The sequence below is a fragment of the Pseudonaja textilis genome, chromosome 1, assembly GCF_049901715.1.
Source record: "Pseudonaja textilis isolate UNSWEBS1 chromosome 1, rPseTex1.2, whole genome shotgun sequence".
NCBI lineage: Eukaryota > Metazoa > Chordata > Lepidosauria > Squamata > Elapidae > Pseudonaja > Pseudonaja textilis.
The window spans coordinates 202,274,227-202,301,470 of NC_141990.1; the positions used below are offsets into that span (position 1 = coordinate 202,274,227).

Here is a 27,244-nt window from a genome sequence, read left to right on the forward strand (position 1 = left end):
ATTAAAAGTTGACTGCATAATGAACACAGGAATTTCAACCCTAACCTTAACCCAGCAATGCTCATACTCATCTTTTAAGAAAAGTTTCCAATACAGTATTGCTTTGAAACATTGTGGAAATCCCAATGAGTATTATTATCCATTTGGAATCTTACATATACTTATTTCATGATGAAATATGATGGGGAAGAAATATATTTTTTGTAATAGCAGAAGAGTGCGCAAGCTATGAAAGTCATGTATCCACCAAGCAGCTCAAAATTGCGCTAGCCAACCTTAGTGAAAAATGGTTAATTTTTGGTGTTTTATCTTCCTTCCAAAATTAGGGATCAAAAAGGGAACACAGGGGCTTCTTGGAAACGTCCCACTCAATGCCACCCTTCGCCACCCTTCTCCAAAGCACCCTGCTCTATAATACCCTTTAAATACTGTATGTTATTGGTCAAAATAGTTTAGTATTTTCAGTTTAATGTTGTTTGATAATTGTATGTGTGTGGGTGACTGTTTCCCATCCTTAACACTCTCAATCCACCAAATATTGTGGCTATTTAGCTAGTTTCAAGAAATTAAACTAGAACAAAGGTCCCAATCAGTAGAACTTGTACAAGCAAAACCAAGGCCCATGGGCTTCAGGGAGAAGGTGGGCAGCTGACAAAATTTCTCCCACACTCCCCTTGCCTACACTTGCAGATTAACTCAACCTTCTACCCTTCTGAAGTCGGTAAAATGAGGACTCAAGATAGTTGGGGGCAATATGCTGACATTGTAAACCAGAGAGAATGTTGTACAGCACTATGGAGCAGTATATAAGTCTAAGTGCTATTGCTATTTTATTCATTAAATTGGTTACCACCCATCTCACTAAAGTCTCATACCCTATACCTGATCCATATGTCATTATGAAATCCAGTGACCCAGAATGATCCCCCCTCCATAGATGCATGCTTCTTTGTGGGGGGAAAAATCACAAATGCTTTAATTGAATTTCAGTCTGAGTCCACCCTGGTTTCAAAGTATATATCAAGTTCTTCATACTCTAGATATGTGAACTTATCTAGAGAACCTCAAGTTTTGGCTGCCTTGTTCTGGCTGGAATGGGGGTACATTAGGCTATGAAATTCATGAATGCCTAAACTTTTGCAATTTAGGAGAGAACAATCATCCATCTCCAGAGCAGCCTAGCTGGATTTAGAACAGATCCGGTTTTGCGGTGACAAAAGTACTTAAAACACTCATTAAGGGAATACTTGTTAGACCAGGAAAATAGCTAATTCTTGTCACATAAAATAAAAGTGTTGCCAACTTAAAATTCAAAACCCAGGGCATTTTCTGAGTGCAAGAGGAGTGGCTGCTTTCTGCAGCTTCCTTGGTACTATCTCTCTTTACCCTCATGTTGTAGCCCTTGCTTTCTTTAAATTCAGGAGTCCAGCTAATTACCGGCAGGAAGTGCCTTTTTATTTCATTGGTATGCAAATTAACAGAAGTAGAAAAATATTCTAAAGAAAATGTTACAATATCTGTCTCTAGCCTGATGGCCAATTAGAAAAAAAAAATGGTATTTCATTCAAAGGTACCTCAAGAGATGCTTATGGCTACAGTTTCCTCGTAAATGTCCAAAGTTGAATTTTCCTGGGAGTTGCAGCTATTAGCTTTCTCAAAATAAAGCAGGAGGTGCTTTGAATGGAGAAGAAAAGTATGAACATTTCTCATAAAAGAGATTAACAACTTTACTGACATTTAGGGCCATTATATTTACCAGTAGAAATGCAAAGATATATAAAGGATATGCTGAAGTGTAAAACAGTCAGAATAATACATTAATTTACTTTATTTTTATTTATAACTTGCCTTTATTTTTATGAATATTTAGTAAACTATATGCAACACACCTTCCTCCTCCTATTTTTCGCCACAACAACAACCCCGTGAGGTGAATTGGGCTAAGAGACAGGGGACTGGTCCAAGGTCATCCAGATGGCTTACATGGCTAAGGTGGGACTAGAACTCCTGGTCAATTGTTTTTTAACTATTGGACCAAAGACCACTAGAAACCTTTGTTACATATTCACAGAAATGAGGGTAAGTAGTCATCTTTATTTTAACTAAGCCAATTAACACCAAGAACCCTATAATTCAGCTCTGAGCTATGCACATTCTACACTTCATGTAAAGAAAACATAAAAATTTAGGAGGAGTAACTAACAAGTGTTCAATGAAGGATTGTGTTTAGTGTCTTGTATGCTTAGTACAAGTTTCTTGCACTGATTTAAAAATATGGAGGAAATCCCAGTCTCATTATAGTTTTGCATTTCTACTTAAAAAAAAACATAGAAAAAAACATAGAAGAACATGATTATGAGGAAGATTTTTTTAAATCAAGGTTTTTAGATGAAGCAGAAAATAGAATATTTTTGATAACTATTTTCTTGTGTCATGTTAAGAAAGGCATAATCCTAAACATACTGTGAAAAAAAAACTAGTAGTTCCCAAATAGTTCTGAATGGCTTTAATGAAATAACAAAACAGAAATGTCACCATGAATATTCCATTTTTGCATTAAACACAACTGCATCTTTGAGGCGTATTACTCATTAGAACACTGTTTTCTGTCATCCACAAAAGGCTTTGTGACACCAAATAGACTAATACATTGATTGTGGTATATCATGCTTTCACACACTATAGCCCACTTCATGCGAAGTAAACAGGAAACACTGGAGATCTATGTGGGTTGAGCTGCTAGAGAGAACAGGCACATACCTTCCAAAAATGAAGAATTTGGCAATGGCTAGGTCATTCATAATGCTGCCAGAAAGACTTGTGGCCCTTTGAGCATGTGTCACAGGCCTCGTGACATTTTCAAGGCTAAATTTTCCAAAGTTTAGGATATACTGTCTATATTCAGATGTGCTTTCTGGGGACAAGAATTGTAGCTGGCAATCAGAGGGGCTGGTAAACAACATTTTTTTTTTCTTGCTTAAAGCAACAGATAGGAATAGTCTGGGATAATATCTAAGCATAGAAGTTATAGCTGCCCAATTTTAAAAATTGTAGCCCTGAGAAAAAGCCCACTTAGCAGCTGCATTTATTGCATACCTCACCAGGGCACTGATTGATTGTGCTTGCAAGTGCCTTGAAAAATGTAACTGGTGGAACACCATCAGTACAGCAAAGGGAAGGTGGCTACCTCTGTTAGCCATGGCAAGCAATACATGTTCCTCCCATTAGTTGTATTGATTTGAACTCTTTATAGGCTGATTCATATCTTACTGTAGAGGCGGGCAACTTGTGGGTCACAGGTGGTTTCTCAACTTCACTGCACAGCCTTCAATGCCTTGCCCAGTTACACTACTGATATTCAGAGTATAATGGTAATGGTTGGCAGCATGATTTTAAATGATAAATTGGTATTGGAGACAATATAAAGCTCTGGAGATACTCACAATTCACAGATTTTTCATGTTCATTGCCCAATTTAGCCGGTTATTACTATGCTGATAAACCTGACTTTCATCTAGCAGCTCCCTTTTCTTCCCATATAGAGTACACACAATTTCTTGCAACTTTATACATTCTATAAAAAAAAAGACAGTGAAATAATGACTAAAGAATTATTTATTCTAATATATCAAAAGTAACATCTTTACAGATAAAAACCGCTTGGGTTGTTAGAAATCTGCAATCTATTTACTTCAGTTTTTTAAAATAAATTTTAGATTGTCAGGTTTATTGGGAGGAGGACTCTTAACTACATGTAATAGCAATCTCACTGTTGTGATAATTTGACCCCATTAATCCTTCACATGTGCTAAATTCTATTTCATCTAAAGCTAATTTTAAACTTAAAGAGAAACATACTGGTGCATAGTTATTTATTTACTAAGACAGACCTAAACAAAGAGGGCTGCGGATAAGGCCTATGACATACAAGGCTTGTTTCTGAGCAAACGTGTGGAATGTTATGGCAACTTTTCAGTACCTGGTCACAGGGTTTTAATGAGATTTTAAGTAATTTGGAGTCAGATCTCCCTTCTGATACAGAGGCACAAAGGGAAATTATTATTAAAACATGAATATACCACTCACTTATGTAAAATCCCACTGTACGTTGCACCACTGTTGTGAAGTCTCCCTCGAGATATCAAAATTGTGAGTGTAAATTAAGACGTTTTGAAAATAATACTGAAAACATAATCTAGATATTGGGGAAGTTAGGCATCGATCATCTTTAAGCTGTGACCCTAATTTCCCTGATGGCATTTTAACATTACAACGACAATTTTCTTCCCTTGTGCTTGAAATAAGCCTTGCTATATTGTGCGCAATACTGTTGTTCATATAACCATACACAACACAGTCACCCTTGTATGTACACTGAGGACTTATGTGCTGGAAACAAATTCCTTTTGTGTCTAATCACACTTGACCAATAAAGAGTTCTAATTCCATCATAAAACCTAGCTTAATATTACTCGTATTACTACCATACATGAGTCCTCGAGTACAGGAAGACTGCTTCTAGATGTCAATATTCCTATTCCATCAGCCGGCGTTTTTTTCTTGTGAATGCAAAAGGTTTCTCTCTCTCTCTCTCTCCCCCACCACGCCTTCATTTCATTAATATCAAGTTTTATTTCATAATCACTACAAACAGTGTCAATTCCAGCTTCAATTTCTCAGCTCCACAGCTGAGAAATTCAGCCCGGGGAAAGCGAGATCGCGGCTAAACAAATAGCCGTTCGGCCGGAGGGGCGCGACGCCTTTTCCAAAGGCATTAGCTCGCTTCTCTCTCCCCCCCCCCCCCAACCTCACCCCGGATAAAAATACTCCGTAGAAGGCAACGCTGAGTAAGCCCAGCGGTCGGAAGACTTGGGGACACTAGGCACCTTTCCCCCCCAATCTTTGGTGAGGGGAGAGAGAGAGAGAGAAAAGAAAAGGGGGGGGGAGGGTAAATGAACCGGGAATGGGGCAGGCGAAGGAAGCCCAGAAAAACCACGACGCGCGCAAGAGGCAGAAGAAGAAACGGAGCCGCCGCGCCGGGCTCTTCCTTCCGCGTCAGGGCGGAGAGCGAGAGGGAGGAGCCGGGGAGGCAGCGCGTTGCTCCTGCCGGCCTCCAGGAGGGACCAACAAGGAGGAGGTGAGTTTCCCCTCTGGGTGGGGTAAGGAGCCGGGGCCGCGCGAGAGTCAAGCGGGGCGGGAAGCGGGGGGAGCGCTCGGTGCGCGCTTGCCAGCTCGGCGCCGCAGGTCGGAAGAGGAAAGGAAGGCGGAGGGCCTACGGGTTAGGCTGGCTAGCTAGCCAGCCAGGCCGCCTCTCTCCAGAAGAGGAGGCCCGACGAGCGGGAGGGAGGGTGAGCTGCAACGAAGCGCGGTTTCTTCGCAAGAAAGCGGAGGCTGCCGGAGGGGAGGTTGCTGCTTGAGTTCTGGCCCAGGAGCGGTCGCCGAGCGCGCCTGCGTGTGAAAGAAAGAGAATATACACTGGAGGGAGGGGAGTGGGGTTTTTGTTGTTGTTATTGTTGGGGTGGTGGTGGTAGTAGTAGTAGTAGTAGTAGTAGTAGTAGTAGTCATCTGCCAAGCTTGCAAAGTACTCAACCTTAAACGGTTTCATTTTCTGAACTGGCCCGGCGGCTTCTGGCATGGCGTCCCTGGCCGCTTCTAACAAGCCTCTCCGTTTTTTCCTTTCGCCCATTCTGACCTTTTAAGTGGGGCTTGAGTCGGCGCTTCTGGCGTTTTCCCACATAAGCGCCTTGATCCAGGCCATGCTGTACCCCATGTGTGTGTGTGAGTGTGTGTGTGTGAGAGAGAGATAACAATGGGTCCCGGTTGTTCTCTCGAGTTTGGTTGTTTTCGTGCAGACGTTTCGTTATCCAAACTAGATAAACGGTCAGTGCACGTCGGCAGAAAAAACCAAACTCAAGAGAGCACCCGGGACTCCTCTCATTTGAACCCTCAGCTATAAATATTCCCCTTTATTAGAAAGAGTTCTCCTGCTCGAGTGCAGAGGGCTTGCCCTTCGTTTACCCGCGCGGTTCAGAGGATACGAATTTAAGCGGCTCGTTTGGAAACCAAAGCGCTGCGGAAACGACCCGCGCCGGGCATCTTTTTAAAAACGAGGGGTCCTTTGGTGGCCTCTGAATAGGGTGGTTCTCTTTTTTAATATCATTTAAAAGGCAGCATAGACCCGCTGCTTTCTCCCGAAGGTGACTGGCTGTTGAGTAAAACCTCCCTTTCCTACGCTCACGGGAAGGCCAGTAAACGCTGAACCATTCAGGAGTGCCATCTTACTCTCGGTGCAGAAAGGCTCAGCTTATTCTGTTGGCATCTGTGGAAATTTAAGAACAAGTAAATAAATCTCCAGTTAGAACTGTTAGAGGCTTTGGCTCCAGTATTTGAAGATGTTAAGGCCAGCCTTCCTTAAACTGGTGTCCTGTAGAATTATTGGACAACAGTGCCCATCATTCCCAGCCACTGTGCCAGGAGGCTTTGTAGATGGGAATTGTAGTGTATGTGGGAGAGAGCCCAGGCTGCACAAAGCTGGAGGAGCAGATGAACAGGATTGGCCTGGATGGTTGCACATGCTGAGCTGCTACAAGAGGGGTTACTCTTCGAAGCACTCTTAAATCCGCCTTTCTGATCAGCCCCATTACGTTTTGTGGCTTTCTAAGTTATGTGGAATCATCACTTATTTTAGCGCTGCCAGTGATAATTTCTCCATTTGTGGAAGCAGGACAGGAGTCTTTAACTTTTATGGCCTGAATGCAGCGTGAAAATGTAGAGGGTGTGGGAAGACTGTGGCCATCATGAGAGAAACTGCTTATTCAAAAAGTGCCTGCTATGGTGATATGGCCATCCATAAAAAGAAAGATGCAGTGTAAAGCCTTATCAAGGCTGGAGTTGCTGTGTAATCTATAGCTTGCTGATCCCTGGTTTGTTGGATAAGCCACAATGGATTTACTAAAACGACCTCAAGTCAAAATCAAAGTTCACATTATAGTTTAGGGTAAGGTATGATCCAGCCAATGTGTCTTTGTATGGCTGCTCAGAATAGTAGACTTGTGATGTGCACTTATATAAATGACTTTTTAAATGGCAGACCCTAATGTGTTTTGGTAGGAGGGTTGAACAAATTCAGCTTTTTGCCAGTTGTGAAATGTTTTGCTGATTTGCAACTCTGTACTCGTTTTAACAGTGCAATAAAGCCAATGAAGAAAATTGTGAAGTAGAAGATTAAAAGTTAACAGATAATAAAATTATCCGTTATGATGTGCCAATTCTCAGTTCAGTCATTTCTGATTCAGGGCTTTTATATTGCCTCCCATGTTAATATTTGTGAAGGGAGAGATTTGTCACTATACATACTTGTTTAAAAATACAAAGCATTCAGGCCTGTTCAAGATTACTGATAATTATGCACACTATTTTGAAATAAAGGTAGGAATTGCCCTTCTGTAATACATCCTAAGTCTAAGACATGAAAGAAATAACCCTTAAAGGGAGATTTCAAAGAGGCTGGGGAACCAAAAGGAAATAGATTATAGGATTAAGGGCCCTTTAATATCCAGACAAAAATAGAATTGCAACATTTGCCCATCAGTGCATTCTTGAAAAACTCCTTGAAATGTGCCAGTCAGTCTGAGCTGAAGGGTACCATATTTGGCCTGAAAAAAACTGGGACAACTAGATATAAGGGATCTGCATCCTTGTTGCTGTTTATTTGTTTACTTGTACCCCACCTTTATTACTTCTATAAATAACTCAAGGCGATGAACATATCCAACACATCTTCTATTTACCACAGAGCAACAACCACCCTGTGAGGCGGGTTGGGTTGAAAGAGAATGACTGGCCCAAAGTCATCAGCTGGCTTTCATGGCTAAGGCAAGACTTGAACTCATAGTCTCCTGCTTTCTAGCCTGGTATCTTAATCACAAGGCCAAACTGGCTGAATTTAGCATTCATTTGGATTTTTGCAGCTCAAGTATGATAGCTGCAGCTATACTCTTTCTTTGGAGATTTCTATGAATAAGGCCTTATTTATACTTGAAACCGTGTAGGATTTTTTCCCTATGGAAGAGAAGTCTGAATATTATTCCAGCTTGGGAATTAATGATTTTTCATCTATAGATTGATTTCTCTAAAACAATAAAAAAGGTGTGGGGAAATAGCACATTATAAATATGTTTTATTGAATCAAGGCTAATTATCAATTTTAAATCATGTATTGTAAATCAAATAGTTACAAGGCTTTGGCCTTAAAGTTAATTATGGAAAACAGATACTCTCATTGGTGTCTTTAATTTCCCTCCTCTAAATCTTAACATATACACTACTTGTTAATGCCTGGATTGATGTGAAATTCAGCTTGATCATTTTAGGAAATGATTGAACAAACTTGAAGATAGCAAAGTTTTCTGCTGATGTTCAGGAACATTATGTGATGTGCTGGAGCAGCTAGGCATAAAAAGAGCTATAGACATGCCCAACCCATGGCTAAATCATATGATAATTATATTACCAGTACACACACATTATTAAGGTTTATTTAATATTTATTAAGTAGAATGTCCATTTATGTTGTTTATATTTATCTGTCAGTATATTACAAAGTTATCTCACTGTATAAACAAGAATTAACTATAAAAATCTGAGATTTTTGCATTTGAGTATGTACTTACAGTCTTTTATGGATAGGAGACTGACACTAAATTAAAAAATAACTTCTTAAAATGGATCCATATTGTGGGGGTGTTTCAGTTTCTAGTGAGTGATATTTGGCAAGTGTGTGCAGATCTGTTAGCACATAACACTGTGACAATAGGAACAGCAGACTGGAGGGAAATACTTGAGGTGTAAATGTATGCACTTTCTTTGAAGGAAGAGGGGTGGTGGCTTTTGAAAGTTTCTATGCTGTGCATAAATAGTTCTTGGATGCTAACCACATATTGTTGGTTTAAAACTTAGTACAGTGGTCAGGAATAAAAGAGAAACAGATTCCAGCCTGGTGTACAACAGTGGCTTGGTATAATTCAATAGAGCTGTTTTATTGGGCTCTATTAAACTAGCTAAGTTTAAGATTTAGTCATGACAGGAGTTTCAAATAAAAATCCATATGTAAAGTGCAATATTGAATTTTAATTACAGCTTTCAAGACATGAAGTGGAATAAGTTCTCCCAATTCTTTTTTTTTTTTAATGTATATTTCTTTTCTCAGAAATTTAAGCCTGATAAAAAAGCTGTGTGAGCAGGGGAAAGTATATTTTGACATGTCAGTATAATCTCAGCTAGTTTTGAAAAACATGATGTGAACAAGTTCAGGTAGAAATGTTTATCTTAGATTTATGTTCCATCTCAATTAAATTTAAAGTTTTAACTGTGTTTTACCCAGCCTGGACATTATTGATGTTGGTGAAAATGCTTGTGCAGATACATTTTTTTGTATAGATACATTTTCCTCATTTTGGGATATTTTAATAATTTGGATTGTAAAACTAAGAGGCTTAATTACTTCTTCAAGTTTAACCATAATAGCCACAGAGTCATTGATTAAAGTCTACAGTAATTTAGAAAGTTATATTTTAAAAATAAGACTTTGTAAGAAAAGAATGTTAAGCTGGATAGATATAGTCAGGATGAGAAGCCAGAGTTACTGCCAAAAGTTACAGCCAATGACCTTTGGTATATCTGTTCTTGGTAGACATCTTGTAACCTATCATATTTTTGAGATAATACCACTGTTCCCTATTTATACTATTCATGAGGTCGTTAGCCAGAGATGTATACAAAGCCTTGTTGAAAAAAATTCACCGGTTTCATATTTGTGGCCTGGTTGATTTGCTTTATTTAAAGAGCATTCATTTATTTAATATTTAAAGCCCTGAATGGTTTTAGGATCACTGAAGGAATGGTTTGGTGGAATACAAGCCTTCTTGCCTATTGAATGAAGCCCACTTGCCTGTTCCAACATAATGAATTTGCCTGATTAGGTTTGGAAGAATAATTTTAGCTAAACTTAGATCTGGAATTCCATTTCCAAGAGGGAACAAACATCATACATACAATTTTCAAAATGAAAAATGTAGAATTAAAAAGAAAAATAAATGACAAAGCATCTCTGTGTGTATACATATGTATGCAACATAAAGAAGACATATAAATGTTTTAAACCTCTGTATTTTACATTTAGGTATCTAATATTTGTAAAGACAGAAGTAATTGTGGAAAAAAATGCTGATAGTATTAATGAATGATGTTGTAATATCACCAATTTATAAAATATTCAAACTATTTACACTGTGTTCTGGTGTTTATATGTTTTCAGGTATGGGCAAATATTAAAAATAAATCTCATCCAACCTATTCTCAGTTTCTCTTTTGTACTCATACGTATTTGATTTTCAGGATACATTACACATAATAACTTAGTGCATTTGTTGGTGTGAGCACAATTTCATTCTTGCACCTTCTACCATCAGTGCTCTGATCAGCAATGTATGACTCAGTTCTTTCCATTTTAGAATCTTTTATGCTTTAAGAGCTAGCATCGGAATAAAAAAATGGAATGTGTATCTAATTGACTGGAGCTTGATGATTGTAGAACACAGAAATTGGAAGAAGACAAGGTTTACTATCTAGGAAAACCTATTCGGCACAAATAATGCATGTCTAGAAAAAGTACAAAGCACAAGCTGTTTTCAACATCTGGGAACCTGCTATGAAAATCAATTCTTGTATTGTACAAGATTCAGTACTTTTTCCTTGTACTAATAGCCCTATGTGAGAAATATTGCCTATTAATAAAAAGTGAGCAAACTTGGTTCTCTTTGAACCTTAATAGATCTGAGGCAGTTCAACACCCAAGCATATATTCTTTTAAAGTAGCATCCATTCTAAAATGTGCCACTTCAGCAGTTGTTTAAATGTGGTGCCCAGTCTTTTTTCATAATAGTAGAAATGAGTAGGGTATTCTTGAAAATCCTTTGTATCCAATTTTTATTGGACAATAATTTTATTGTCAGAAAGTGTTCTCATTTAAAGTTGTGTCTAGATGAAATGAATGGAACCGGAGAGAATGTAACATAGAGCCAGGGTGAAGATATTATGCTCTGCAGTATTATTTCTTTAAAATGTCCTCGCGGCCTGAATTTGAGATCTTTTATATTATCAATAATTATCATTATTGGTAATATATAGACAACCATTCATTTAGTGATTATTCAAAGTTAACAATGGCACTAAAAATATTGACTTATGCACTAACAAATGCGCTAAATCTTTACATTTATGGCTGTTGCAACATCCCCATGGTCACCTGATAAAAATATGGGTGCTTGGCAACTGGCATGTATTTATGACAATTGTACAAATGTGATACCATTTGTAACCTTCCCAGCTGGCTGCCAACAAGCAGAGTCATTGGGTGAAGCAAGATTCACTTAATGACTGCATGATTCACTTAACAATTTCTGTGATTCACTTAACAAATGTGGCAAAAGATTGTAAAATGGGACAAAACTCACTTAACTACACGGAAATATGGGCTCAATTGTGATTGTAAGTTGAGGACTACATTTAAGAGAAATGAATATTAGAAGTCAGGTAGGATTGGTTCTTAACAGATTCCCATAGAAGAACAAGCGGTATCTCAAATTAGATTTACAGCTGAATGCCACGCTATTTCGGAGGATAAATGCATTGGAGAATTGTCAGTTGGTTTAAGTGGCTACCTCAACTGCTAACTCCATAATAACTTGTCCTCTTTTGTGATGAATGGGAACCAGTGTGCCAAGGTAATGTTTAAATAAGAAATGTTGATTGTTGCAAAGCAGGATTGTTCTCTGGTGTTCCTTAATATGGGTAAACTGCTGGTCTCAATATGCATTGGGTACGTTCCTTCCCAAGACAAATCCCAGTCCTTTAGTATCTTGATTATGCTTCTGAGATTCTCTTGAATATCAACATCCTTGTGACAGATTCATAATACCTGCCTAGCCGAGAAAGAAAAAGCCCAAATTACTGGACAGTGAAAAGGACGCTTTACCTGGTCAAATGCTGCTTTTTGGTTGACTGCTCTTGTCATAACAAATTGCCTCAGATCACCATGATTTTTTAAGATTTTTATCCCAACTGTATTATTTTTTATACATAACTCAAGGGAGGGAACATACCCAATACTCCTTCCTTCTCCAATCTTCCTCACAACAAGAATTCTATTCTATTCTATTCTATTCTATTCTATTCTATTCTATTCTATTCTATTCTATTCTATTCTATTCTATTCTATTCTATTCTATTGTACAACAACCCTGTGAGGTGAGTTGGGCTGAGAAAGACTGGCCCAAAGTCACCCAGCTAGTTTTCATGCCTAAAGCAGGATTATAACGCATAGACTCCTTGTTTCTAGCCTGGTGCCTTAACTATTAGACTAAACTATGGTAATACCCATAGTCTCATAAAATATTCATAAGACCCATGTACCCAAAAGAATTTTTTTTATAATTTGAGGCTGAAGATGTTAAATTAGGATGGAAGAACCTGGCTCTCACTGGTATCTAGATTTTTAATACAGGGCCTCTAGAAACAAAGTGTACAGGAGTATGGTGCTTCAGTAGATAAAACTCCAAGCACATGTCTTAAAAATACACCTTAACCATATTGCTTTAGCTGAGATGTGAAAGTAAAAATAAATGTGTGAATATCCAACAGACTTACGCAGAGTGTTTCACAATTTAAAACATTACATCTTTTGAGTTCTATCCTGAAAATACAGCTCTAAATGTCTGTGATGCATATATTTTTTATCAGATGGAAAAAAGAAATATACTAAACTTTTAGCACAGAGTCCTCAAAATTTATCAGCTTCCTGTTAATGCAATGACTTGTATAAATCCACCATTTAACTTCTCAACTATTGTATAACAGCTATATTGATTTTCCTCCCTATAGAGAAACTGAATATGGGAGAACAGTTTGCTCAAGGCCACCCACTGCATGTCTGAATTTAGCCAGTCAACTCAATTTTCCAGCTTTCCTAGCCCAAAGGTTTTGTGGGACCCCACCAGGGACTTTACAGGAAGATTTAAAGCAACATTGGTTTGCTGTTCTGACCCAGTAATATATAAGATCTTAAATTAATATCCTTCAACACACTCTGGTTTGTGTGGTTTGTTTTATTTGCTTTATATACTCTGGAGTTAGGTACCCCAAGGGGAAATCTTAACCATATTTTTGTGAATACAAAAAGCTTGAGGTCTCTAGTAAAAACTTCCAGAAAATTTGCTGTTGACCTTGGTTGTCTACTGGACTGCAATTTAATATATGGTGACCTTCTCATTCCAACCTTGCACATAGTTTAAGGTAAATCAGAGTTTTTCCAAATAAACAATTACATGATCTTTCAGCTTAACAAGAACAATTTCCTGTCTAGATCTTACACTTAACCTCCCTCCTCTCCACAAGAGGGGAAAAATGCTTCTGTTGTCATAAATTCCTTTTGTTTTGGATATGATTTATAGTCATACAGTTACATGGCCACAATCACTGTTGCTATGCTGACAGTGCTCAAAAAATTAGTCTCACTTCTGCATAAAACTCTTAGTTTTCTTTTAAATATAATCTATTGTTTTATAAAACAGATGTTATGTTAGATGTTTTAATTGCAAAAACTTCAAATCAGGAGGCTGCATTTAAACATTCAATATTTTCATAATTTGACTGGACATACGAAAATGAAATTGTTAAGGATGAATCGAATCATTCACTTCTAAGATTATGAGATAAATAATTCATAGCAGTATTTAGATACCAAATATGTACCAGTACTTCTTAGAAATATGTATAAAGTAGCATACTTAATATATGCTTAACGTTAGTACAAAAGAATGGCAGATTTGTCGGCTTTTATCACAAATTTTATGATATAATAATTCAGATTTTAGGGGTCTCCTTTTCTGAAAGCAGAGAAAGCAACAAGATGCTATAAAAACAGTTCAAATTTTCTTCCACTGGTATTCTGAGCGTATCAAGAACAAAACAGTGCTGGAATAAATTTTGAAGTTCCAAAACAATGTTCAAGAAATGGCCTCAAAACAAAGAAAAAAATATGTCTTGAAAATTACTCAGTATTTCAGTTTCTTTCAGGAAATGATTTTTAATTGACAATTTTATTTGCCAAGTGTGTCTTTAAGAATATGGTCACGGGGCAGCAGCAAATGCATATTCAGTGGCATCTAATATAAGCCATGATTTCATCAGAAAAAAATTAAATGTATATTGTGACATCTTGATGGAAGCTCTGACACTTATACATGTGTATGTGAGACATGTACAAAAGTGGTAGAGTTTGTACTGTAGTGTTTCAATGCACTTTGTATAATTTGTCCACCCACAAACCCTTTTGTTCAAGTTTGAAATACATTCTCTCTTCCACACAGAGCGATTCATAGAGCAGGCACAGAAGTGAAAACCAAGCAAAGCAGCTGACTTCAAAACTAAGTTTCAAAACCTTTTCAGAAGCTAGAGTTTGTAAATGTGTCTTTAAAAACAGTGTTTTCCCATGAGATATTAAGTAATGCCTATATAGCTATAGTTTGTGTGATATATATTGGGGTTAGTTTGGATATAATAACATAATGCTATATGGACAAGTTGTGTGCTTTTAGCCTCTCTCCTCCTGCACATTATCTGATTTCAGTTCCCAAACCGTATTTTATTTTTACTTATCAACTGGAATCAGACTGTTAATTTATCAGAAGTTGTAAATAGGTCTGTTGCACTTGGGGATAAAAACATGCGTTACTCAAAGATGGTACATCTACATCAGGGATAGGAAGCCTTTGGAAACAAGGGCCATTGGAGGTGTTTACACAGAGTAGATGGGGTTACATTGCTTAATGTAGTTAGAACTGGAGTTTGGGCGCTTCCTTGAGATCTCATTTTAACTCTTAATATGTTAGAGCTTATACTCTGTTTGAATGTGTTTTCCATCTCAACTGACCTCTAGGTATGATTTTATTATTGTACGCCTCCTGGAGTCACTAGAGAATGAGGCAGTGCTAGATAACACCATCCTTCATCTTGATGAATCCTAATTAGTTTTTTCAGACTAGTTTGCAGAAACAGACTATTTTACCACATGTAACATCTATGCAATAATTTATCCTTGTTTTCTTCTACCCTGAGCTGCTTCTTCACTTTCTCTAGATTTGTTTAGATGGTTCCTCAACTCTTCCAAACTAAATGCATGGTATGAAGGCTAGAACAGGTACATATTCTACTAACAAATATTCTATTGGTAGCCAAACAGAATAGATGGGAAAAAACTCAGTCTATTTCACAACAAGTTGCAGGTTTCCTAATAAGAATTAAGAAATGCCATGGATCTCTCTGTGTTAAGGATTTCAGTTCTTATTTTTCTACAAGTGTTTAATCAACAACAATCCAATATCCTAGCTGAAAACAAAAGGTAGTTGAATATTAAAAAACATTAGTATTTCTCTTTTTGAGATGATTTGATTTCTCAGAAAAATTAAGGAAGTGGGCACTAGGTTAAACCAAACCAACCATTTTTTTTTTGTTTCAGTTAACTGCTTCTTCAATGCTCAGTAGAAGATTTGCATGGTGTTTCTTTCCTTTAACAGAAAGTCAATATGTTGGTCTCACATTCTTTGTTCCTGGTTCTTTTAAGAAAATTACTATTTGCATTTAAATTTTGGTTTTATACCAATTTATTTATTTATCTACATTGAGAATTCTAACGGTGTAATGAGAAATACTCAGTTGGCTTCAGATATTAAGCAAAACATGGTTTGATTTGAGTTTACTAATTCAACCAGCTATGAAGGACTTCAAATATATATATATATTCTATATTTGTGTCTGGAGCTTTCTGGATTTTGCAGCTCAGATTTGGTTTCTCTAGTTTAAGCTTTTGTAGGAACCCCATCAACTGTGGATTGTAATCCATGGTCAGGTGGCTCACTGCATTTTTTCTTATTTAATAAAATATGGCAGGTATGGATAATTTATGACTTTAATATCATAATTTGATGAATAACGTAGAAGTCTATAACTTTGTTCAACACATCTTGTAATTCATTGACTCTTCAGCACTGTCACAAGGAAACACAGTTGCTGCTTTAAAAGTTAAAGATTACATGGTGGCTTTTTATGTGGTAACAGCTTATTGATAGTATTTTGGCTAAACAAAATAGTTGGAGTTATGTTAGATTGGATTTGACCATATTCCTGAATATTTTTAATTCCTGGAAAATACGTAGCATTGTTTTAGAACAAATAGTACAAAACTTCCACTGAAAGAAATGTAAGAGATTTTATACAAAATGGTTTGAAAAGCCTTACAAATTATTTCAAACCGTTAGCTAGTAAATCCCATTTGAATTTACCAAGTTTTCTTTCTGTAAATATAGGACCTGGCTATGCATTGTTCCATTTATATCACTAGAATTAACATTTAAGTGCAATGAGATGTTAAGTATATATATGTGAATATGCAAACTTAGAGTATTTTTTGTACTTGAACAGCATTTTTTTCTTGGCTTGTATTAGCTGGATTTCCAATAATGTTGAAGGCAATGCCATTTTCCAATTAGTTCTTTGCAGTATAGTAAAATAAAATGAACAATTGTTTTTATAAGTATCAAAATATAGTCTAATTTTGGAAGCTTCAGAAAGAGATCTCATAGCAAACAATGTAAGGCTTGTGAAATCTTAGTAGAAACAACTGGTTGCAGATATTTCTAATATATTTTTCATAATTTTAGGCCCAATGTCAAGTAGAACCATCAACAAAATTGATCAAGGGATAGGAATAGTTTACAGCAAATCTAGACCTCCTGTTCATGTTGGGATTTAAAATCTTGAGTGGATTGTTCTTTAAATCATAAAATCCCTTGCAAAGAAATTTTATTTTGAATGTCCTACCTAGGGCAAATTCTCACATTCTAGTTTTATATTACAGAATGATCCCTATGTATATAAACAGTACAAGGCTATATTAATTAAATGGTGCCATAAAACATTTATGTTAAGTGTTCTATCAATTTTTATTTGTAATTCCCGCAATTCTGTGAATTTTTAAAAGGTATTTTTGTCAGAATTTTTGTTCCTATGTTTTAACAAAATGGCATAGGGCTTCTTCTGTACAAAAGAGTGTTTTATTCTGCACTGTAACCATATCTGTGTCTTTTTTTTTTCTCCTTCTGCAGATGATGTATTGAGGGATTGTCTTCTGTGTTTTTGTAAAAAGGAATAATCAGTACAAGAAACCACTAGGCACATAAACAAGACAAGACTAGAATCAGCTATGTTTAACACAGAAAGTCATTTCATCCATCTTCAGCATTCCTTAGCAACGTAGGGTAGTCTTACCAAGGACACTTTTACATCTTGCTTCAAATATAGCTTTGGTAATGTTTTCTTTGTCTTGAAGTTTGTCCACCTATGCGGAAGCTCTCAATTTCAGTGATCAAATGATGCTACTTATCTTCTCTCAGTTTAATAACCTACAAGTTGACTAAAGAAGCATTTCTCTTGTCAAGCTTTTGTCAAGCAAGCTTTTGTCAAGCAACAGTTTTGAGAAACTACTTGCTAACTTTTTTATATAGCAAAGCTGAAAGTTATTAAAAGTGTGTGAAAATTTCCGTATAAAGAGATTGCTACATTTTCTGATAGCCTTAGTCTCAAGGGGGATTCTATGACTGCATATAGGAAAGGAATAATTTTGTGTCTTTTGGAATTGAATAGGTTTTTGTTCAAATGATAATGTATTAAAATATCCAAGATTATTACATTAACAATGGTTTGGGTATAAAAATTGTGTTTATATACATCCAATATTTATTTATTCATTAGAAAACTCCTGTTTTTCCTGCCAGGCTGATCTGAACAAACTATAATTCAGCTAACACTTCATGCCTTATCTTTTTCTAATGTAGGTAAAACTGATTGCTCTTATTAGCTGCACTTAAGAAGCTTTGAGTAAAAACAGCTAAACTCAGCAACTTCAGCTGAATTATAAAACATTTAAGTCCTAAATGTTAAAAACAGACAAAATGAAAAAATTCCATTGGTGTGCATATAAATAGGCCTAGCAGAAAGAAGGGGTGGGGGAGATGTACTGTACAACCATTTTGTATTCACAGTCTTTCATAACTCAATTTACCTGAGGTGGTATTCAGCAGGTTCTGACCAGTTCTGGAGAACCGGTAGCGGAAATTTTGAGTAGTTTGGAGAACCGGCAAATACCACCTCTGACCGGAAAATATCTCCTGCCCCCGTCTATTCTCTGCCTCCCGAGTCCCAGCTGATTGGCTGGATCTTCTTAGGTTGGCCTGCACAGGAGAACAGAGCTGGAAAGCAGGTTAGTGGGGTGGGGAGGGAATGGGATTTTGCAGTATCCTTCCTCTGCCATGCCCACCAAGCCACGTCCACAGAACCGCTAGTAAAAAAAATTTGAATCCCACCACTGGTTTATCTTTATGATGGATGGGAGAATCCTCAGATGGTAGATTTTATAGTGATGGATTGGTGGGCAATTTCTTTTAAAAATGCAGTTGGGAGAAAACGTGCTCTAAGTATGATATCACACAAAAAAGTCTAAATTCAAAACAACTCTTTTAAGGGTTCAATTCACTGAGAAGTGTTCATATTGAGTTAAATATACTGGTAGTCCTTGTCTTACAACCATTGACTTAGTGATGGCTCAAAGTTACAACGGCACTGAAAAAGGTGACTTATGACCTTTTTTCACCCTAACCCTAACCCTAATAATAAAAAAATATACCCAAATAATATGGATATGTTTTGTTTATTTATTTTTCTATATTTAATTTTTATGCCATCCATCTCTGAAAAGTGATTCATAGAATCACAGGGGTTAGAAGAGACCTTAGACTTTAGGCATATGAATTTAATAGACAAATGAACAAACAAACATAATAAAATTGAATCCATGTGGCATATACAGGTAGTCCTCAATTTACAACAATTCCTTTACTGATGGTTCAAAGTCACAACAGCACTGAAAAAGGTGACATGACCTTTTTCACACTTATGACCATTGGAACATGCCCATGGTCACACGATCAAAATTCAGACGCTTGGCAACTGACTCATACTTATGATGGTTGCAGTGTCCTGAAGTCATGTGGTCATATTTTGCAATCTTCTGACAAACCAAATCAGTGGGGAGATTCACTTAACAACTGCAGTGATTGGCTTACCTACTGTGGCAAGAAAGGTCATAAAATGGGGCAAAACTCACTTAACCACTGTCTCACTTAACCAGAGAAATTTTGGGCTCAGTTGTGGTCATAAACTAAAGACTACCTGTATCTGCTTTTTGCTCCTTCATGTGATGAAACCAATTGAGCAAAAGGGGCTGCAAAATGGACGGGTTTTAGATAATCTAATGGAAAGGCAGGAGATTGAACCCAAATTATTTCCTTCCCAACATTAAAAAAATCCCTGTTCAGAACTGTGAAGAAGTCTTCACCAAAAAGGTTTTCATTGTGTATACTTTCTGGACTGCCCATGCAAAGATAGATATTTAAAAATTCTCTCAAAAGAAGAACTCTATATATTCTAAGGCCAAATGTGTTTGTAGCAAAACATATTAAGGACAATATGCACTCTTTGTATACATTCTGCTTGCTTAGTTTTGCATTGCTTCCTGGAGTACCCATGTGGCTTTTATATGAAAACCTGCATGTTGTATTTAAGAAAAAACATGGAAATCAATAAAAATAATTTCAGTCTTCCTTTGATGTTCTTTCACATATTTCTGTCTTCAAAAGCTGCAAAAAAAGACAGAATATAGTAAGGCTACGTACTAATTTCTTTCGTTATACATTATTTTTACATCTGTTTTTTTTAATAAGCAGCATATACATTTTAGAAAATATAATTTTTCTTCACAGATCCTTTACTTCCACCATTCCATGAATGAGGGCAGTATGATTCATAATTCAATAACTATTCTTTTTTAAAAATGTGAATAGTTGCTCTGAATGATTGTGCATCATGATTCAGACCGAAATAATTCATCACACTTGGTCCTAAAGGAATACTTTTTATATAGTTACTTCCACTGTTTCCTCTTCTCATTTTCTAGTAGTGGTTCTACTGTACATTGTATGCATTATAATTTAATGAAAAACATTCTCAGAATTTTGGGAACACAGCTGTTTCCATTTTAAGGAAGTGTTGATAGACTTTGGAAGGTAATTGAGACTAGTCTTCTATATGCTCTTTCTTTCTTTCTTTCTTTCTTTCTTTCTTTCTTTCTTTCTTTCTTTCTTTCTTTCTTTCTTTCTTTCTTTCTTTCTTTCTTTCTTTCTACACGCATTTCCCTCTTATAATGTAGAAAGCTTTGAAGAGGTGCAATGCTTTGAGCTAAGCAGGCCTTCTAATCTGATTTGTGAAACAACAGTGATTCCACTGAAAGATAGTCATCACTGAAGATTCATTCAGAGACTGAAGAGGAACTAGGGATGCCTTGAATACAGATAAGGGTGGGAGCAGGGTCTAAGTAGGACAACTGTTGATAAACTGGGTGCTGTTATTGGGGTAACAGCCCCAGTTCCTGATTAGGGTGCTCCGAAATGCTTCACAAGTCCTTAAGAGCAGTGATGTCAATAGACTGAGAGTTGGAAGAGATACAAGTATGCAATTATAGAGAAGGGATTCTTGGGAGCAGTAGTTTAGTCAGAAATTTGTGTTGGTGGAGTTTTGAAGCTCTCTCTCTCTCTCTCTCTCTCTCTCTCTCACACACACACACACACACACACACACGTGATATATGACGTAATCCAAGTGCTGCAAATAATATCTTCATGTACATTCTTTATTGCTTTTTAATTATTAAGAAAAAAACAAGAGCACAAAATAATAATGATGTTGATGTATCTTCCTTTGACCTAGCTGGGTGTCTTTTGCTTAAGAGGAGAATTTAGTAAGTCCTATCTGCTTGCCAAACATGCTGATTCTCCTATGGAAGAGGGTACCCTGCTTCTAAAAAGAGAAAGTTACCAGTGAGTTTCACTTCATATTACTTAAGGAGTCTTTCCTGATATAGCCAATTAACAGAGACCTCTGTGAATGAGCTATGAGTATGCAGGAGCCACTTCCAGTACTGAAGAAGTCTCAGAAATTGTTAGGATATGTGCAGAGTAATTCTTGTATAAAAAGGATATGCACACGGAAAACAATTTATGAGAACAGTTGTGAAGAAATATACAGCCACACAGAGTTGAACAAGTAGTATTAACGTTTACTTGAAGAAATAGCAGTCCAATAAACAGTCCAGGTCATACACGTTTTTGACAGTCCAGAAATATCCAGTTATAAAGTCTTTTTACATATAGTTATAAAGTCTTCTTACCAGTTCCATGTCTTTTACAGCAGACAAATATCAAACAATAATACAACAAATAACCTTCGATATCAACAAAATATCAAAATAAACAGGGTTAGTCAGTATTGGTCCATAGTCAGTATCAGTATCAAGAGAGATCATCAGTGCAAAAAAAAAGAAAGAAAGAAAGAATTAAACCACGATCTATAGCTCCCTCTTATGGCAACTTGTAGCATAATTAACCAACCAGAACACAGCATAATACAGTACAGTATTTTTCCTTAAAGCTACAAACATATATTTGTAGTTTATATATTGTCAATCCAACTACATATTTACATATACATAACAGAAATGATACATCAGTAAAATTGTGACAACATCATGTCCCACAAAATGTATATCATCAATATATAATGAATTTCACCTTCATTGCTTTATACAGGCATATTAAAAGTTGTGGGTTTTGGGGGGAGGAAAAATAAATAGCATGATGTGGATCTGCTTACTTACCTGTTTCTTTCTCTCATTAAAAGTACCTGATTAGATTAATGAAGGTGTATCCCCTTTTAAGCATCAATGCAAAATGTGATTGTTAGGGGATTTGTTTAGCCTTGAGGATGTGCTACTGAAATTTTCCCTGAGGTTCATCTTTCTGTGCATTTTGCAAATGATATTTCTAGCTTATGGAATCCGTAGAACAAGCAGCTGTTATTGGAACAGTCGTAGCAACAAGGTATGACATGTGTGCTACATCTTTCATGTTAAAGACATTTTTGAGTCCAAAATTCATTCTTCCTGGCAAGTTCACTGATTGACAACCAGATGAGCAGACCACAAAGGCAAAGAGATGATTCATATAAACTATTGTCTTTGAACATTTTCCTCCTTGTTTAGTTGCTTATTGTAGTTTTTCCATGGCTGGCTGTGATGAAAAGCTCTAGACTTCCTGTTTAGAAGGTAGCTGGAGAAGGAGCCATTGTGGTGGCAGTTTTTCTCCTGTGAAAGCAATAGCCTAAGAGCTTAAGTTTCTTCAAAGGCATTGGATTTATGCCATGGGTCAGGAGTTCTCAAACTATGGGTCATGTTGCCCCAGGGGGTTGAGTTTGCTATTTATTTTTGAAAGTCTCTGTGTTCTGTAAATGAGAAAATGATATAATATATTGTTATATAGTCTAGATTTAATGATAAGATCAAAGATTGACTTCATTTCAATAGTTATGTCTAGTTACCAAATGTGGCCTTTTCCCCAGCTTTTAATTTTAATAACTGTAATGCACGCAACCTTTTTCTCTCTCCCTATTATTTATCTTTTGAGGATACACACATGCGCACGCGCACACACACACACACGCGCGAGCGCGTGCACACACACACACACACACACACACACACACACACACACCAGTCTACAAATCCTGCTATGCTTCCCTTTCATGGGAGGGCAGAGATTTCTTGTGAGAAAGAGCGAGGCACGCTGTGAGTATGCCAAGAACTATATACTTTTATTAGGGTTGCCTAAGATGTAAACATTATCCCAATATTGGGCAATAGTGATGTAGGAAGATGTTACATATGAATGATCACTTTAGTGATAGCAACAAAGGCATAACTTCATACTGTATTGCATAGGGAGAAGGCAATGATAAATCACTCCAGGATATTACCAAGGGAAAATGTCTGTGGAGACTCTCAGTCGTCCAGGTCATAGTTGCTCAAAAGTGCTTTTTTTCTTGAGGAGGAAGAAGAAAATGTTTTGCTTCTCATCCAAGAAGTTTCATCAGTTCTGATGGTGGGAGGATAGAATGATAGGTACTGACAATTGTCACTGGATGGTGGGGGAACCCGATCAGAACCTATCCTTCCATCTGTCCACCGTCCAGTCTCAACCGTCAGGACCAATTCTCCTATCCTCTTGCCATCAGAACGGATGAAGCTTCTTGGATAAGAAGCAAAACGTTTTCTTCCTCAAGGAAAAACAAAACAAAAAACAATCCAGTTGCTTTTGAAGAAAAAAGCACCTTTGAGATTACCAAGGGAACCAAATGGACAGGCAAGATAAAGTGATTAGACAATATTGTGTTGGATGATGGGCTCCCCAGATTGGAGAGCCCTCAAAATGCTACTGGGGAGGAGCTGAGGATCTTCACAGAATGCTAATGTTTTATGATACAGCTGAATTAAAACAATCCTTCTAGATGCCTGGTTACTGATCTAACCATGCAGGGAAATAAACCTGAAATTACAGTGGCAGCATGAATGCAAGAAGCATAAACAAGGAAAAGCGCAACAAAGTAAAAACATTTAATGAATCAATTATTGTTTAACATTCTGGGTAGGAGTATATGGAAATAGATTGGAATTGTATACTTCCAGTCAGAAGAACATATTGTTTACTATTCAAGACCATGAAAACCAAAGGAAGATCAGTGTTGCTTTCATACTCAGAAGAGGTACAACCAAGATTGTGCATGGATATAATGCAGTCAGTGACCAAGTAATAGCCCCTTCATGATGGATATTGAAGCTCATGCCTCAACCACTGTTGGAAAAGAAGAGGAAGAGGACAAGTTCTGTGGTCAGGTTCATTATGAAATTGTAAAATATGAAACAAGATGTGCTGCCAAAGTTCGAAATAGGCTTGTTGAGATTGTTAAGACTCGGGGGGGCTGAAGTAGGGTACAACATTAATAACACAGTGGGGCAGACTCTTGTTTTATTTTTCTCACAGAGAAAAATGTAGTTTGGCAATATAGCTTAGGAAATAGAAATTAAGTAGCAGAACAATTTATCTGTTTCTGCCAATCCATTGATTTTGTATTGGCTAACATTTTCAAGAAACAATATTACATTGACATCTGTAAAGACAATGAAGGTGTTCTGTGGGAATGGGATATGTGGAATTATAGGAGAGCACTTTGCAAATAGTTAATATGATTCAGAAATGGACTTCCCATTTTGTTATGCTTTTAAAGAGATGTGCCCAATTGAATCTTATTCAAAATGTACATTGTTTGCTAAATCTATGACTGAAACTATATGTTAACAGAAGCTTTTAGAATTCATTTAAGTGGTTGAAAGCATCTGAAATTGGCTTCCAATATTTTCTATGTTTCTGCCTTTTAAAGAATACTGCATAATACATTTGTAATAATGTATGTGTGTGAACCTCACCCTTTGTATAGAGAAAAGTGATCTAGCTACACTTATTACTACCTACGCTGCATTTAGGATCCCTATTATGTGCCACTCCATTGTCTTATATCTGGGTATATGCATAATTATAATTATTATTTATTTTGTCATGTTTATGGAGTGCGTATTAGAGGTGGAGACCCTTTGTATGCAACAAAATTTCATTTTAATGTATGCTCATTAGTGTACCTTCAAAGTGACAATAACGTTAGTCTATCTAAGTCTAAATGTATGAGGAGTTCAAAAGCATGCAAATGCAAGTAGATAAATAGGTACCACTTTGGTGGGAAGGTAACAGCATTCCATATGCCTTTGGTGTATAGCCATGCTGGCCACATGACCATGGGAAATGTCTTTGAACAACACTGGCTCCCTCGGCCAAAAAACAGAGATGTGCTCTGTGTCCTTGAGTTGGATACGATTGGACAGGGAAACCTTTGCCTTTTTATTACAATAAAAACTCTATTTGTTTCTGATCTCTTGTAAGTAATTTTTTTTATTATTTAATGATCAGAAGTGCAGACATGTAAACATTGTATAAACTAATTATATTAACCTGAGTCATAATGCGACTGGGGGAGGTCTGATGTATCTTTGAATGGTTGCTAAGTGACCAATTGTAAGTCAAGGGCTATCTGTATGCTTGGCAGTTAGTTAGACTAAATTTACAGAACTCTGTGATTCAATCTTACGTCCTGATTCATCTGATCTTATATCCTGAATCACCAGGTACAGTCTAGTGACTTAGTATGAACTAGGACAGAAAATAGGATGAGGACAAACGAGTTTCTTTTCCTGTTTTGGGACAACAGAATTGAGTTTGGTGCATAAGATTCAGATCATATGCAGCAGATCATATGAATCGTGTACACATGATTCAGATCAAGAGGATTATATTTTGAAAAATGTATTATCTTGTACGAAGAGAACAGAGGTCTCTCATTCTTTTCCACCAACCCTCTATCGGAGATAGGTTTCAGGGTTTGTTTTAGAATTACAACATGTGTGTAGGATCGAGGGAGGGTATTTTAATTATATGGAAACATGTACAGTAGTTATTCTGCAGTTTATAGTAGATTTTTTCCAACTGTGTCATTCTGAAAAGCTGAAAAACAACCACCAAGTGGTTTAGTGCCAGATTACACTCAACTCCAGCATTTTTTTTTTTGATGTACAGTTTTTAATTGAAACCTTTAAACCAAAAGATACAAGTGAACACAAACTATGGGAAAGTAAGGGAGAAAAGTAAAGCAAAAAAGGTGCAAGAAAAGGAAAAAGGTTAAAAATAGAAAAGATGAAAAAGTATAAAGAAGTGCTTCCAATATTCTTCACAGCATTTATAAATGCAAATACATTTTAATCTCTTCACATTGCTCTCTTTTCTATAATCTATCCGGTGCAGTTATAAAACCCATAACTCTCGAGTCAATTCTAGCATATTTTGTGAGGAAACAAAATGATTTGGTTTGATGTGTTTCTGGCTTTGAGGTGGAGGCGTATGCATGTCCAGAACTGCACGTGTTTACTGGCAATGCTACTTTCTCGAAATGTGGGTAATCTACCAGAATTTTGAAAATAAAGTGAGAACCTTCCATTGGCAACATGCCTTTAAAAGGAGTTGCTATACACTACTGCTGTTTAATAATGAAAATGTGATTCCTGATTATTAGGCAATAACCGTTAAATATTTAAGACCTAAATATATCCAAGAAAATGTTCCTGGTTGTTTTTAATGTTCAAATATTCATTTTACCAGGCACAAATACGCATGTTTATTTATACTCCTTTGGTGCTGCTGTTTAATTTAGTTTTCAACTTATTGTCTGTATCCATTCCCAGAGCTCCAGAACTTCCAGGATAAGGCAACAAAAATGCTGAAGATGTCCCTAATGCATGTATATTTTCACCGTTCTCTGGTGCCTAGTTATAAGCTGTGTTTTAATAATATGGGTTTAAGAGAGTTTTTAGTTGTGTTTTACTTGCATGTAAACGAAGAATCGCAAACTGAATAGGTTTGGCATTCTTCCTTTCCAATACCCCAGGTTGCAGCAGTACCTGACTTAAATGCTTGTTTCCCATGCTCTGATTGTTTGATTTATATCCCACCTTGATTGCTTTATAAATAACTTCAGGCAGTGAACATATCTAATATTCTATCTTCCTACTGTTTTTCACACAACAATAACCCTGTGAAGTACGTTGGGCTGGGAGAGAGGACATATCTAAGATCACCCCGCTGGCTTTCATGGCTAATGTTACTTAATCAGTGATGGTATGCTACTGGTTCGGCCCGGTTCTCCCGACCTGGTAGCAAAAATTCCTACTGGTTCGGCCAAACCGGTAGTAAAAAAAGCCTCCCACGATCAGCTGAGAGGAGGGGAAAAAAGCCTCTGTCAATCAGCTGAGAGGAAAAAGAAGAAAAAAGCGCAGGATCGCCCCTCCCACTTGCCCCTGTGCTTTTCTCTTTTTTATCCTCTCAGCTGATCGGTGCTGCAGGTCTCAGCTGGTGTGGGGAAAGCTGCGTGTGCTTGTTAAGTGCGTGTGCATTAGGTGTGCATGCGTGCACGTATGATCGCCGAACTGGAAGTGGAACAGGTAGGATCGCACTGCTTTACTTAATTTTTTTCATACATTTTCTCCTGAGCCATAGAGTTACTGAGAAGGGGGTGAACTGCATATATT

The 27,244-nt window shown here is 36.9% G+C and overlaps 1 protein-coding gene across 3 annotated transcripts in view; it reads left to right on the forward strand.

The window, feature by feature from the left end:
* Window positions 1-4,963: 4,963 nt before the first annotated feature.
* The window catches only part of QTMAN (queuosine-tRNA mannosyltransferase), a 249,488-nt gene continuing 227,207 nt past the window's right edge, over window positions 4,964-27,244 (forward strand). For 2 of the 3 annotated variants that reach the window (XM_087920288.1, XM_087920287.1), the window contains exon 1: window positions 5,050-5,137. The gene's annotated coding sequence lies outside the window, so the exon portion shown is untranslated. Of the gene's footprint in view, window positions 5,138-27,244 lie in introns of all 3 variants that reach the window. The other variant, XM_026717797.2, reaches the window with a different exon arrangement.